We start from the raw sequence: 12,482 nt of genomic DNA on the forward strand, positions 1-12,482 counted from the left end.
AATAACCTATAAAAGATTATTTTGGAGGCCGGGCACGGTGGCTCACCCCTATAATCCCAGCACTTTGGGAGGCAGGTGGATCATGAGATCAGGAGATCGAGCTCATCCTGGCTAACACGGTGAAACCCCATCTCTACTAAAGAAATACAAAAAAATTAGCCAGGTGTGGTGGCAGGCGCCTGTAGTCCCAGCTTCTCGGGAGGCTAAGGCAGGAGAATGGTGTGAACCCAGAAGGCAGAGCTTGCAGTGAGCCGAGATCATGCCACCGCACTCCAGGCTGGGCAACAGAGCGAGACTCCATCTCAAAAAAAAAAAAAAAGATTATTTTGGGGTATATTGATATAGAAGTTGACTGGAGCCAGGTATGGTGGCCCACGCTGTAATCCCAGCACTTTGGGAAGCTGAGGCAAGTGGATCACTTGAGGTCAGGAGTTCGAGACTAGCCTGGTCAACATGGTAAAACCCTGTCTTTAATAAAAATACAAAAAAATTAGCTGGGTGTGGTGGTGTACACCTGTAATTATGGCTTCTTGGGAGGCTGAGGCAGGAGAATCACTTGAACCCGGGAGGTGGAGGTTGCAGTGAGCCGAGATCGTGCCACTGCACTTTAGCCCAGGCGACACAGCAATACTGTCTTCAAAAAAAAAAATCCACCACCACCACCACCACCAAATAAAACCCAAACAAACAGGCCAAAAAACAGCCACAACAAAAAGGTTCACTGGGCACAGTGGCTTATGTCTGTAATCTCAGCACTTTGGGAGGCCAAGGTGGGAGAATTGCTTGAGCCCAGGAGTTCGAGACTGGACTGGACAACATGGCAAGACCCTGTCTCAAAAAAAAAAAAAAAAAAAAAAAGGTATGTATCCTCTGGTTGATCAGACAAGATTATATTCTGGTTAAACTTAAGTGGGTTACTTTACTGGGGTTCAATAAGAATATTCTAAGGAGATACACACTCAAGTATTTAGGAGTAAATGGCCATAACGCCTGCAAGGTATTGGGAATTCTTTGTAAAAAGTGTACGTATACAGAGAGAAGGGAGATAAGAAACACGCATGCAAATCATAAATAGGGCGGAATGTTGAAACAGGTGATCTGGGCAAAGGGCGTGCAGGTGTTCTTTACACTATTTTTTTTTTTTTTTGAGATGGAGTCTTGCTCTGTCACCCAGGCTCGCACCTATAATCCCAGCACTTTGCGAGGCCGAGACAGGTGGATCACTTGAGGTCAGGGGTTTGAGACCTGCCTGACCAACATGGTGAAGCCCTGTTTCTTCTAAAAAAATACAAAATTAGCTGGGCATGGTGGTGCACACCTGTAACACCCAGCTACTTGGGAGGCTGAGGCAGGAGAATTGCTTGAACCCGGGAGGTACAGGTTGCAGTAAGCCAATACTGCACCATTGCACTCTAGCCTGGGCAACAAGAGTAAAACTCTGTCTCAAAAAACAAAAAAACGAACAAAAAAACAAAGTACTTGTCCCCCAGGGTCCAGGTTGAGACAGAGGGGATTACTGGAACATAGGGCAGATCCTAGATGCGGCTGGGAAGAGGCAGGTGAGCAGGTCAGCTGTCCTAGGTTCAAGTGAACACCTCTGGATCTCATAACAGTTGCCCCATATCCAGTCCTCACTTTGCCTTTTTATTTTACTTATTTTTTTTAGACAGAGTCTCACTCTGTCACCCAGGCTGGAGTGCAGTGGCTGATCTTGGCTCACTGCAACCCTCGCCTCCTGGGTTCAAGCGATTCTCCTGCCTCAGCCACCCAAGTAGCTGGGATTACAGACGCCTGCCACCATACCCACTAATTTTTTGTATTTTTAGTAGAAACGGGGTTTCACCATGTTGGCCAGGCTGGTCTGGAACTCCTGACCTCACGTGATCCGCCCGCCTCGGCCTCCCAAAGTGCTTCGATTACAGGTGTGAGCCACCGTGCCCAGCTTTGCTTTGCTTTTTTGCAATAGAACACACCCCTCCAACCCTGCCTCTCCGGAGCGGCCATGGGCTGCCCAGTCGAAGACTACATTTCCCAGTGTGCACTGCCAGCATGGCCACGTGACTAAGTTCTCCCTCCAGGAATGAGAGTGGTCATGAGGTGTGCAGCTACTGGGACATCCCCCTACCCTCTTCCCCGTCACAATGGCTGGAACGTGGATGTAGTGGGGGAGCCAACCACAAGGATGGGGACAACACTGGGCTCCCCAACAACCTTCCAGGGCAAAGCTGTCTGCCAATCCTGCACACTTGCCTATCTTCCAAAGCGTTACGTGGAGAAATCAATTTGTGTCTTTCTTGGGCCACTGTGTTTTGGGGGCTCCTTGGTACAACGGCTTAGACCTCAAATAAGCACGGAAAAATTCTGAACTGACGGAGTATATGTTAGAAATGTTCAGGGCGGTTCATGACAGACACTCAGCATTAGAAAGGGGCCAGCTACTGACAGACATGCAGCACGGATGGATCTTGAAAGCAGGCTGTGCAGAAGCCAGACACAAAGCACACGCTGGGCATCGAGGAGCGACTGGTTATGGAGTATGGCGTTTTCTGCAGGGGTGATGAAATGTTTTGAAATTAGACAGAAGTAATGGTTGTACAACACTGTGAATGTACCAACTGAATTCTTTGCTTTATTATTATTTTCTCTCTTTATTGAGACAAGGTCTCACTCTGTCGCCCAGGCCAGAGTGCAGTGGCATGATCTCAGCTCACTGCAGCCTTGACCTCCCAGGCTCAGGCGATCCTCCTACCTTGGCCTCCTGAGTAGTTAGGAAGACAGGTGCGTGCTACCATGACTGGCCAATTGTTTTTTGGTAAAGACGGGTTTTGCCATGTTGCTCAGGCTGGTCTGAAACTCCTGGGCTCGAGTGATCTGCTCGCCTCGGCCTCCCCAAAGTCCTGGGATTACAGGCAGGAGCCACCGCGCCCAGCCATTGTTTGCTTTAAAATGGCTAATTTTACCTCTGTAAAAAAGAACGTACTTATTGTATGATACCATTTAGACAAAGTAGACTAGATTAAAGTGATCTACAGCGCTAGAAATCAGACTAGTGGCTGCTCCTAGAGTAGGAGAGACTGGGAAGGGTATGAGGGGTTTTCTGGGGTGATAAACCACACTACACAGCCAACTGTACACTGGAGACCTGGGCATGGCATGCCATGTAAATGACACCTCAATTACAAACATAAAAGTTTGGAGGCCACAATTCCACATCTAGGGACGTACGCTGTAGGTATATTATCACATAAGAAAAACTGCATTTATAAGGTTATTTCCGGAAGCATCGTTTGAAATCCCCAAAGACTGGAAACCACCTAACTGTCCTCACCCAGGGGTCTATTTAAATAAGTTATGTTAAGTCCGTTCAATGGAATACTATGCAACTGTGTAAATGAATGAGGAAGCTCTTTGTGTACTGATAGGGAAGTTTCTCAAAGAGGCATTGTTCAATAGATAAAGCAAGATGCACAGTGGTGCACTCAGAATTTTATCTTTTGTGTTGAAAAAAATGTCTAAGAAAACGTTTACCCTGATTCTAGTCATTAAGAAAAAAACGGCCTGGGCGCGGGGGCTCACGCCTGTAATCCCAGCATTCTGGGAGGCCAAGGCGGGTGGATCACTTGAGATTAGCAGTTCCAGACCAGCCTGACCAACATGGTGAAACCCTGTCTCTACTAAAATACAAAAATTAGCTGGGCATGGTGGTGGGCGTCTGTAATACCAGCTACTCCAGAGGCTGAGGCAGGAGAATTACTTGAACCTGGGAGGCAGATGTTGCAGTGAGCTGAGATCATGCCCCTGTGCTCCAGCCTGGGTGACAGAGCAAACTCTGTCTCAAAACAAAACAAGAAAAAGAAACAAACGAATCCAAAGTGAAGGGTGACAACACTGGTCTGAAATCTTTAAAACTGCTGATGTCATGAAAAAGTAAGTTGCCTAGGCTAGGGGGCTCACATCTGTAATCCCAACACTTTGCGAGGCTGAGGTGGGAGGATCACTTGAGGCCAGGAGTTAGAAACTAGCCTAGGCAATATGGTGAGACCCAATTTCTACAAAAAATTAAAAATTACTTAAGCATGGTGGCGTATACCTATAGTCCCAGCTACTCGGGGGGCTGAGGTGGGAGGATCACTTGAGACTGGGAGGTGAAGGCTGCAGTGACCCATGATTGCACAACTGCAATACAGCCTGGGAAAGAGAGTGAGACATGTCTCAAAAAATGAAAAAGTTGCCATGACAACGTGTGTTATCCTAAGTTAGAACTTGGATTAAAAAAATAAAATTATGGGCCGGGCGTGGTGGCTCATGCCTGTAATCCCAGCACTCTGGGAGACTGAGGCGGGAGGATCACCTGAGGTCTGGAGATTAAGACCAGCCTGAGCAATGTGGTGAAAACCCCGTCTCTACTAAAAGAATACAAAAATTAGCTGGGAGTGGTGGTGGTCGCCTGTAATACCAGCTACTCAGGAGGCTGAGACAGGAGAATTGCTTGAACCTGGGAGGTGGACGTTGCAGTAAGATAAGATTGTGCTATTGCACTTCAACCTGGGCGACAAGAGTGGGAAAAAAAAAAAAATGAAATTATTGGCCAGGCACAGTGGCTCATGCCTGTAATCCCACCCCTCTGGGAGGCTGAGGTGGGTGGATCACCTGGGGTCAGGAGTTTGAGACCAGCCTGGTCAACACGGTGAAACGTCTCTACTAAAAATACAAAAATTAGCTGGGCATTGTGGCAGGCGCCTGTAATCCCAGTTACTCAGGAGGCTGAGGTAGGAGAATAGCTTGAACCCAGGAGCCAGACGTTGCAGTGAGCCTTGAACCCAGGAGGTAGAGATTGCAGTGAGCCAAGATCGCACCACTGCACTCCAGCCTGGATGACAGTGAGACTGTCTCAAAAACACAGGCTGAACATGGTGGCTCGCGCCTTTAATCCCAGCCCTTTGGGAGTCCGAGGCAGGTGAATCACCTGAGGTCAGGAGTATCACCTGAGGTCAGGAGTTCGAGACCAGCCTGACCAAAATGAAACCCCGTCTCTACTAAAAATACAAAAAAATTAGCCAGGCATAGTGGTGCATGCCTGATTCCAGCTACTCGGTAGGCTGAGGCAGGAGAATGGCTTGAACCCAGGAGGCAGAGGTTGCAGTGAGTTGAAATAGCGCCACTGCACTCCAGTCTGGGTGACAGAGCAAGACTCAGTCTCGGCGAAAAAAAAAAAAAGAAAGAAATTATTAATAGCTTTGAAGAATATTACAGGGACACATGACAGATCTAAATAAGGACTGTCTATTCGATAACGTCACTGTCTCATGTTAAACTGCATGACGATGACAATGACACTGTAATTCTGTAGGCGGACATCCCTGTTCTTAAGAGCCGACTGCTGGAGGCCAGGCACGGTGGCTCACGGCTGTAATCCCAGGACATTTGGAGGCCGAGGCAGGGGGATCGCTTGAGCCCAGGAGTTTGAGATCAGCCTAAGCAACATGGTGAAACCCTGTCTCTATAAAACGATACAAAAATTAGCAGGGTGTGGTGGCAAACACCTTTAGTCCCAGCTACTCAGGAGGCTGAGGATCAGCTGAGTATGGGGAGTCTGAGGCTGCAATGAGCCGTGACCACACCACTGTACTATAACCTGCATGATAAGAGTAAGCTCCTGTACAAAAAAAAAAGAGTTAGCCTGGGTGCAGTGACTCACGTCTGGAATCCCAGCACTCTGGGAGACAGAAGAAGGTGGATCATGAGGTCAGGAGTTCAAGACCAGCCTGGCAGACAGTGAAACCCCGTTTCTACTAAAAATACAAAAATTAGCCAGGTGTGGTGGCAGGTGCCTGTAATCCCAGCTACTCAGGAAGCTGAGGTAGGAGAATCGCTTGAACCCGGGAGGCGGAGGTTGCAGTGAGCCAAGATTGTGCCACTGCACTCCAGCCTGAGCAACAGAGCAAGACTCAATCTCAAAAAAACAAAAAACAAAAAACAAAAAACAGGAGTTAACTGCTGGAGTTTTCAGAGGCAAAGTATCATGATGACCACAACTTTCAAATAGTTCAGCTACAAAAAAGACAAAAGGTACAGGTATAAGTGTGTGCTTGGATAAAGCAAATGAGGTATCATGCCAACAGCCAGTAAATCAAGGCAAAGGGCGTGGCTGTTCACTGTACTCAATATGTACCTTCTCTGCAGGTTTGAGACTTTTCAAAATATTAAGGGGGAAATATATAACATGAAAATAGTAACAATTTTACAAGGTGGACAGAAGAGTATGTATAAATCTTTTTGTTTTTAATGCAGGGAGTATGTAGAAACCTTTTTTATTTTAATGCAGAGCATATGTATAAATCTATTTGCTTTTAATGCATCATTCTACAAGGACAGCTAAGAAACTGGTTTCCTGGGGGACAGGGTAGAAGAAGACTTCATTTGCCAACTGCTTTATTGAGCTATAATTCACATACTATACAATTCATCCATTTAAAGTATATATAGTTCAATGGTATTTAGTATGTTCAGAGTTAGGCAACCATCACTACAGTCAATTTTAGAACTCTTTCATCACCCCAAAAAGCCTACATCCTTTAGCTCTCTCCCCGCATTCAGCTCATCTGCCCCCACCCTTGGCAGCCACTCATCTTACTTTCTGTCTCCATGGATCTGCCTATTCTGGGCATTTCCTATAAACGGGATCTTGGAATACGCGGCCTCTTGTGTCTGGCTGCTTTCTCTGAATGTGTTCATCGTTCATGTGTGTGGCGGCCTGTCATCGGTGCTGCGTTGCTTTTTTGCTGAGTACTTTTCCGCTGTATGGCGAGGACACGTTTGCAGTATCCGTTCATCGGTGGATGGACATTAGGGGTGCTTCCACCGTTTGCGAGTGGTGCAGCCGTGAGTGTGTGCAGGAGGTTTCGTGTGAGGAGGACTTCAGCTGACTCTGCGTTTGCGCTCTTTGAGTGACAGCCGCGTACATGTGTGACTTATAGGAAGAAGCAAGTGTAGTTAGTGGCTCTGGCTCCAGTTGTGCAAGTAGCCGGAGAGACAGGGAGTGATGACCTGCGGGGAGAGACCCGCGTGGGACAGACGAAGCGCAGGGGCTTGTGGGAGCCCAGAGTCATTGCCGGAGCTGGAGGAGGAAGGAAGGAGCCGACTGGCTGCCCTTGGTCAGTTGGCTGTGGCTACAGGGGTGCGGTGGGAGGGACGGTGTCAGCAGGGGCAAAACCTGGGCTCTTGTTAGTACACGGTGGAGGCAGAGCAGCATTAGGAAGGAAAGGCCCCTGTGTCCCCTCTCATCAGCCCTGGCACAGGATGGCAAACGTTGTCCTCTGCACCTCTCACAGCCCTTCGGTAGCAAGCACTTAACAGAGATTCAGCAGTCAAATGACACCACGCGCTCACTGCAGGCCAGACACCGGTTTTCTCAATGAGTGAGACACTCATTTCCTCAATGACCTAATCCAATCTCGCCCAATCTCACAGCTTTATTTCGTTTTTTTTGGGGGGGAACAGGATCTTGCTCTGTTGCCCAGGCTGGAGTGCAGCGGCACGTACATGGCTCACTGCAGCTTTGATCTCCTAGGCTCAAATGATCCATCCACTTCAGCCTCCCAAGTAACTGCAACCAGAGGCATGCACCAGCCGCCATGCCTTGCTAATGTTTTAACTTTTGTAGAGACGAGATTTCACTATGTTGGCCAGATTGGTCTCAAACTCCTGGGCTCAAATGATCTCCCACCTCAGCCTCCCAAAGTGCTGTGATTACAGGTGTGAGCCACTGCACCCGGCCTCCAATCTCACAGTTTTTTTTTGTTTTGTTTTGTTCTGTTTTTGAGACGGAGTCTCGCTCTGTTGCCAGGCTGGAGTGCAGTGGCGCAATCTCGGCTCACTGCAACCTCCGCCTCCCGGACTCAAGTGATTCTCCTGCCTCAGTCTCGCAGGTAGCTGGGCTTACAAGCACCCACCACCATGTCCAGCTAGTTTTGTATTTTTAGTAGAGACTGGGTTTCACCATGTTTGCCAGGCTGGTCTCAAACTCCTCACCTCAAGTGATCCGTCCGCCTCGGCCTCCCAAAGTGCTGGGATAACAGGCGTGAGCCACCACGCCTGGCCTGGTTAGTTATCTTGTGTCCAGTGAGTCCTGGTAATAGAACGGGGGCTCCAGGAGAGCAGGGGCATCATCTTTTGTTTCCTGCTGTATCCTGTGCTCCAGGAATGGGGGGGGGGGTGCTTAGAAAACATTTTTTGAACGATAAAAGAATAAAGGAACTCAAAGAATCCTCACAAAACCCTCTGAGGTAGGTGCTGCTACGACCTCATTTTACAAAGGCTGGAACTGAGGTCCAGAGACGTGAAGCTACCTGCCCAAGATGGCACAGCTAGCCCCGTGGGGCACGGCCAGGGTTCAAACTCAGGCAGGCTGGCTCCAGAGCCCCACCGCTAAATCTGTGTGCCAGGCCTGTGCCAGGGGAGATACAGTGGTGACCTCCCCTGGGAGACAACTTTGAAGGTGGATTTGTTTGCTTGTTCACCACTGCGTCCTGGCTCACACACACCGGCTGAGGGAATGATTAAATAATTGCAAAGGCGACTATTCATTTTTGTTCCACCAGAAAACACCTTCACTTTTTTATTTTGAGACAAGATCTCACTGTATTGCGCAGCCTAAAGTGCAGTGGCATGATCACATCTCACAGCAGCCTTGAACTCCAGGGCTCAAGCAATCCTCCCACCTCAGCCTCCTGGCCAGCTGGGACCACAGGCATGTGCCACCACACCAGGCTAGTTTTTGTAATTTTTTTTTTTTTTTGATACGGAGTCTCACTCTGTTCACCCAGGCTAGAGTGCAGTGGCGTGATCTCGGCTCACTGCCATTCTCCTGCCTCAGCCTCCGGAGTAAGTGGGACTACAGGCACCTGCCACCACGTCTGGCTAATTTTTTGTACTTTTAGTAGAGACCAGGTTTCACCGTGTTAGCCAGGATGGTCTCGATATCTCCTGACCTCACGATCTGCCCGCCTTGGCCTCCCAAAGTGCTGGGATTACAGGCGCGAGCCATCGCGCCCGGCCTAGTTTTTGTATTTTTTGTAGAGACAGGGTCTTGCTATGTTGCCCAGGCTCACCTCCACGCTTTTGGTCTTGTCCTTCCCCTAGGCCTCTGTGACTGCTGCCTCTGGACTGCCTGGGTATATGTCTTCCTCCCTTACCAGCCAGGGACCTCTGGATGGCAGAGCAAGGACTGACTCTCCTCTGGGACCTTAGCATCACCCAGCACAGGGCTGAGCCCCCAAGAAGCCTTAGGCAGCGTTCACTGCATGAAACTCCACTGCATCCGGAGACTCAGCTCAGGCTTAGCTCCTCCAAGCTGACCAGCTGCTCTTCAGGGTCCCCACAACGTCTTGTGCCACTTCCACTATTGCATGTGTGCATGCAGAGCTGGGATCCTTTCAGCCTGTGAGCTCCTCGAGAAAAGGAGTCAGCGTCTTGCCCAAGTCGGGGTCTCCGGCATCACTCTGCACAGTGTCCGGTTACTTCAAGACACGTGAGTTTAGGCCAGGTGTGGTGGCTCACGCCTGTAATCCCAGCACTTTGGGAGCCTGAAGTGGGCGGATCACTTGAAGTCAGGGATTCGAGACTGGCCTGGGCAACATGGCAAAACTCTGTCTCTACTAAAAATACGAAAATTAGCTGGGCGTGGTGGCGTGGACCTGTAATCTCAGCTACTCGGGAGGATGAGGCATGAGCATCACTTGAACCCGGGAGGTGGAGGTTATAGTGAGCCGAGATCGCGCCACTGCACTCCAGCCTGGGTGACAAAGCAAGACTCTGTCTCAAAAACCAAAAAAAAAGACATGTGAGTTGAAACTCACTGTGAGTATCAACCACTCTGGTGAGTCTTCCCTGAGCACACAGGTTCTTCTCCTGGCTCCCAAAGACTATCACTGCTCCACCATAGCTCAGCACACTCTGGACTGAGATCTCCTGTCCTTCCCCAACCAAACTGGATGATCATTGGCTCCCCAGTGCTCAGCAGAGGGCCTGTCCAAAGAGCAGCTATCAGAAACCCATAAGAGAGGGAAGAGCATTTCAGGGAAGGGAAGGAACCTCTCTAGAGGGAAGAGAGACCTGTGGGGGGAAGTGCAGGAAGGAGGAGAGGCGGCCGGGTGCGGTGGCTCATGCCTGTAATCCCAGCACTTTGGGAGGCCGGCGTGAGTGGATCACCTGAGGTCAGGAGTTCGAGACCAGCCTGGCCAACATGGCGAAACCTCATCTCTACTAAAAATACAAAAAGTGAGCGGGGTGTGGCAGCAGGCGCCCGTAATCCCAGCTATTCAGGGGGCTGAGGCACGAGAATCGCTTGAACCCAGGAGGAGGAGGTTGCAATGAGCTGAGTTCGCACCACTGCATTCCAGCCTGGGTGACAGAGCAAGACTCTGTCTTAAAAAAAAAAAAAAAAAAAAAAAAAGGGCCGGGCGCGGTGGCTCAAGCCTGTAATCCCAGCACTTTGGAAGGCCAAGACGGGCGGATCACGAGGTCAGAAGATCGAGACCATCCTGGCTAACCTGGTGAAACCCCGTCTCTACTAAAAAATACAAAAAACTAGCCGGGCGAGGTGGCGGGCGCCTGTACTCCCAGCTACTCGGGAGGCTGAGGCAGGAGAATGGCATAAACCCGGGAGGCGGAGCTTGCAGTGAGCTGACTCCAGCCTGGGCGACAGAGCGAGACTCCGAATCAAAAAAAAAAAAAAAAAAGGAGAGAGAGCGGCAACAAGTTCCTTGAGTGGAAGGGCTGAGGCGAGGCACTGACATCGCCCTGCCCACTCCTAGTTCCTCTCTAAACCCTGCCTACTCACTCCCCAACTAATCTCTGCCTTCAGAGCGGCAACCCCAACCTGCTTCTCTCCCTTAGCCTTCCCCATCCAGACTGCTGCTCAAACCTCAAACCCAAGAGTCATCCTGGACTCTTCCCCTGGCTCCCACGCCCAGTCCATCAGCCAGTCCCCGTGGCTCCACCCACAAAGGTAATCTGAGCCTGATTCCCTCTGCCTGCTGGACTCTCTCCGTCCTAACAGATCTCCCTCCTTCCATTCTTATTCCTGCTACAATCCAATTTCCATTCAGTGGTCAGTGAGTTTTTCAAAACACGGGGCAAATCGTGTTGTTTCCACGCTCAAACCCTCCCACGGCTCCCCGCTGAACCTAGAATAAAGGAAAAATTCCATACCAAGGTTTACAAGGCCCTATAGGATCTAGTTCCCCATCATGACTCCGACTTCATCTGTATTACTCTCGTCCCCTCGGCTCCTGCTACGAATACGCCGAGCTCCTTCCACCTCAGAGCCTTTGCACTTGAGGGTCCCAGAGCGGCCGATTCTGGACCACTCCAGCTAAAGCAGCAAGCTCCTCGATCATTATTACCATGTTACCTTGTGTTAGTTCCCTTCTGAGAGCATCTCACAGCCCCAGAGCAGGGCTTTACTGGTGCTACTATTAAAACTCATCACTTGTCTACCATCTGTCTTCCCAAGGCAGGGACTTCTCTGACTTGTTCTTGCTTCCAGAATAGTGCCTGGCACAGAGTACTCAAACACCCAGTGAATCCAGGATGACACCAAGCCAGCACGTGCACCACCCAGTGCCCCCGCTTCTCCCGGGCCACTTCCTGCCCCACGGTGCCCGGCGCATGCGCCCCCTGCCCGCCGAGGAACTCCACCCCCTCCCCGGCCTTTTCCTGTGCGTCCCCGCGCCCTCCCCAAGGAAATCCCTGGCCGCTGCCCCCTCCTGCGCGCCCCCGGGCCAAAGGGTGCCCTCGCAACCCTCTCTCAGGTCTATGTGCCTGGCTGGTCAAGCCCCGTTCCCTACCAGGCCCAGTACCCCGAACTCCCCTTTTCCCCTCTACTCACCCGCTTCAAACAGCGTTTCCCGCCACAGCCTACGCCGCCGTGACCCCTGACTCCCGCGCGCGCAAGCCCAGAGCCGCGGGGCGCCGAGACGGGCCACGCCCCCGCCTGCCCAAGTGCGGGCGAGGCCACGCCCAACCAGGCGGCGGACCACGCCCCGGTCGTTCGACTGCAAGGCAGGCCCCGCCCCCTCCCTCAGCTTGCAAAGTGGCCTCGCCCCCTTGCTGAAAAATTCCCTTAACTCCGCCTCCCCATGACGTGTCGGCCAGAAGCCACGCCCCTCCGTGCAGCAGCGTTCACGACCTCGCGCAGTCTGTGCGCGCCGCGGCTGTGTTCTCTCTCCTTCCACCCTCGGGTGTTGCGCGCGCATCCTCCGCGTCCCCCGCCGGCTTCTCCCCTGGGGCCACGTAGGGAGCCCTGCCCCGTCGCTGCCCAGCAGCCAGCCGGTGACCTGACGCCCGAGATCCCCGCAGAGGCTGGCCGATAAGTGGTGGAGTCCTGCCTTGATCTGTTCTCCATCCTGGCCTCAGTTTCCCCACATGTAAACTAGACTCAACAACGAATGATGGGGACACGTGTGGGGCGCCCGGTACAC

The 12,482-nt window shown here is 51.1% G+C and overlaps 1 protein-coding gene across 2 annotated transcripts in view; it reads right to left on the reverse strand.

Annotated features, from left to right (window-relative positions):
* Positions 1 to 11,958, reverse strand: part of POLD1 (polymerase (DNA directed), delta 1, catalytic subunit) — a 41,317-nt gene extending 29,359 nt beyond the window's left edge. For both annotated transcript variants that reach the window (XR_001004436.1, XM_011965983.1), the window contains exon 1: positions 11,891 to 11,958. The gene's annotated coding sequence lies outside the window, so the exon portion shown is untranslated. The remainder of the gene's footprint in view (positions 1 to 11,890) is intronic.
* Positions 11,959 to 12,482: the final 524 nt, after the last annotated feature.

The sequence above is a fragment of the Mandrillus leucophaeus genome, unplaced genomic scaffold (genome assembly GCF_000951045.1).
Source record: "Mandrillus leucophaeus isolate KB7577 unplaced genomic scaffold, Mleu.le_1.0 Scaffold74, whole genome shotgun sequence".
NCBI lineage: Eukaryota > Metazoa > Chordata > Mammalia > Primates > Cercopithecidae > Mandrillus > Mandrillus leucophaeus.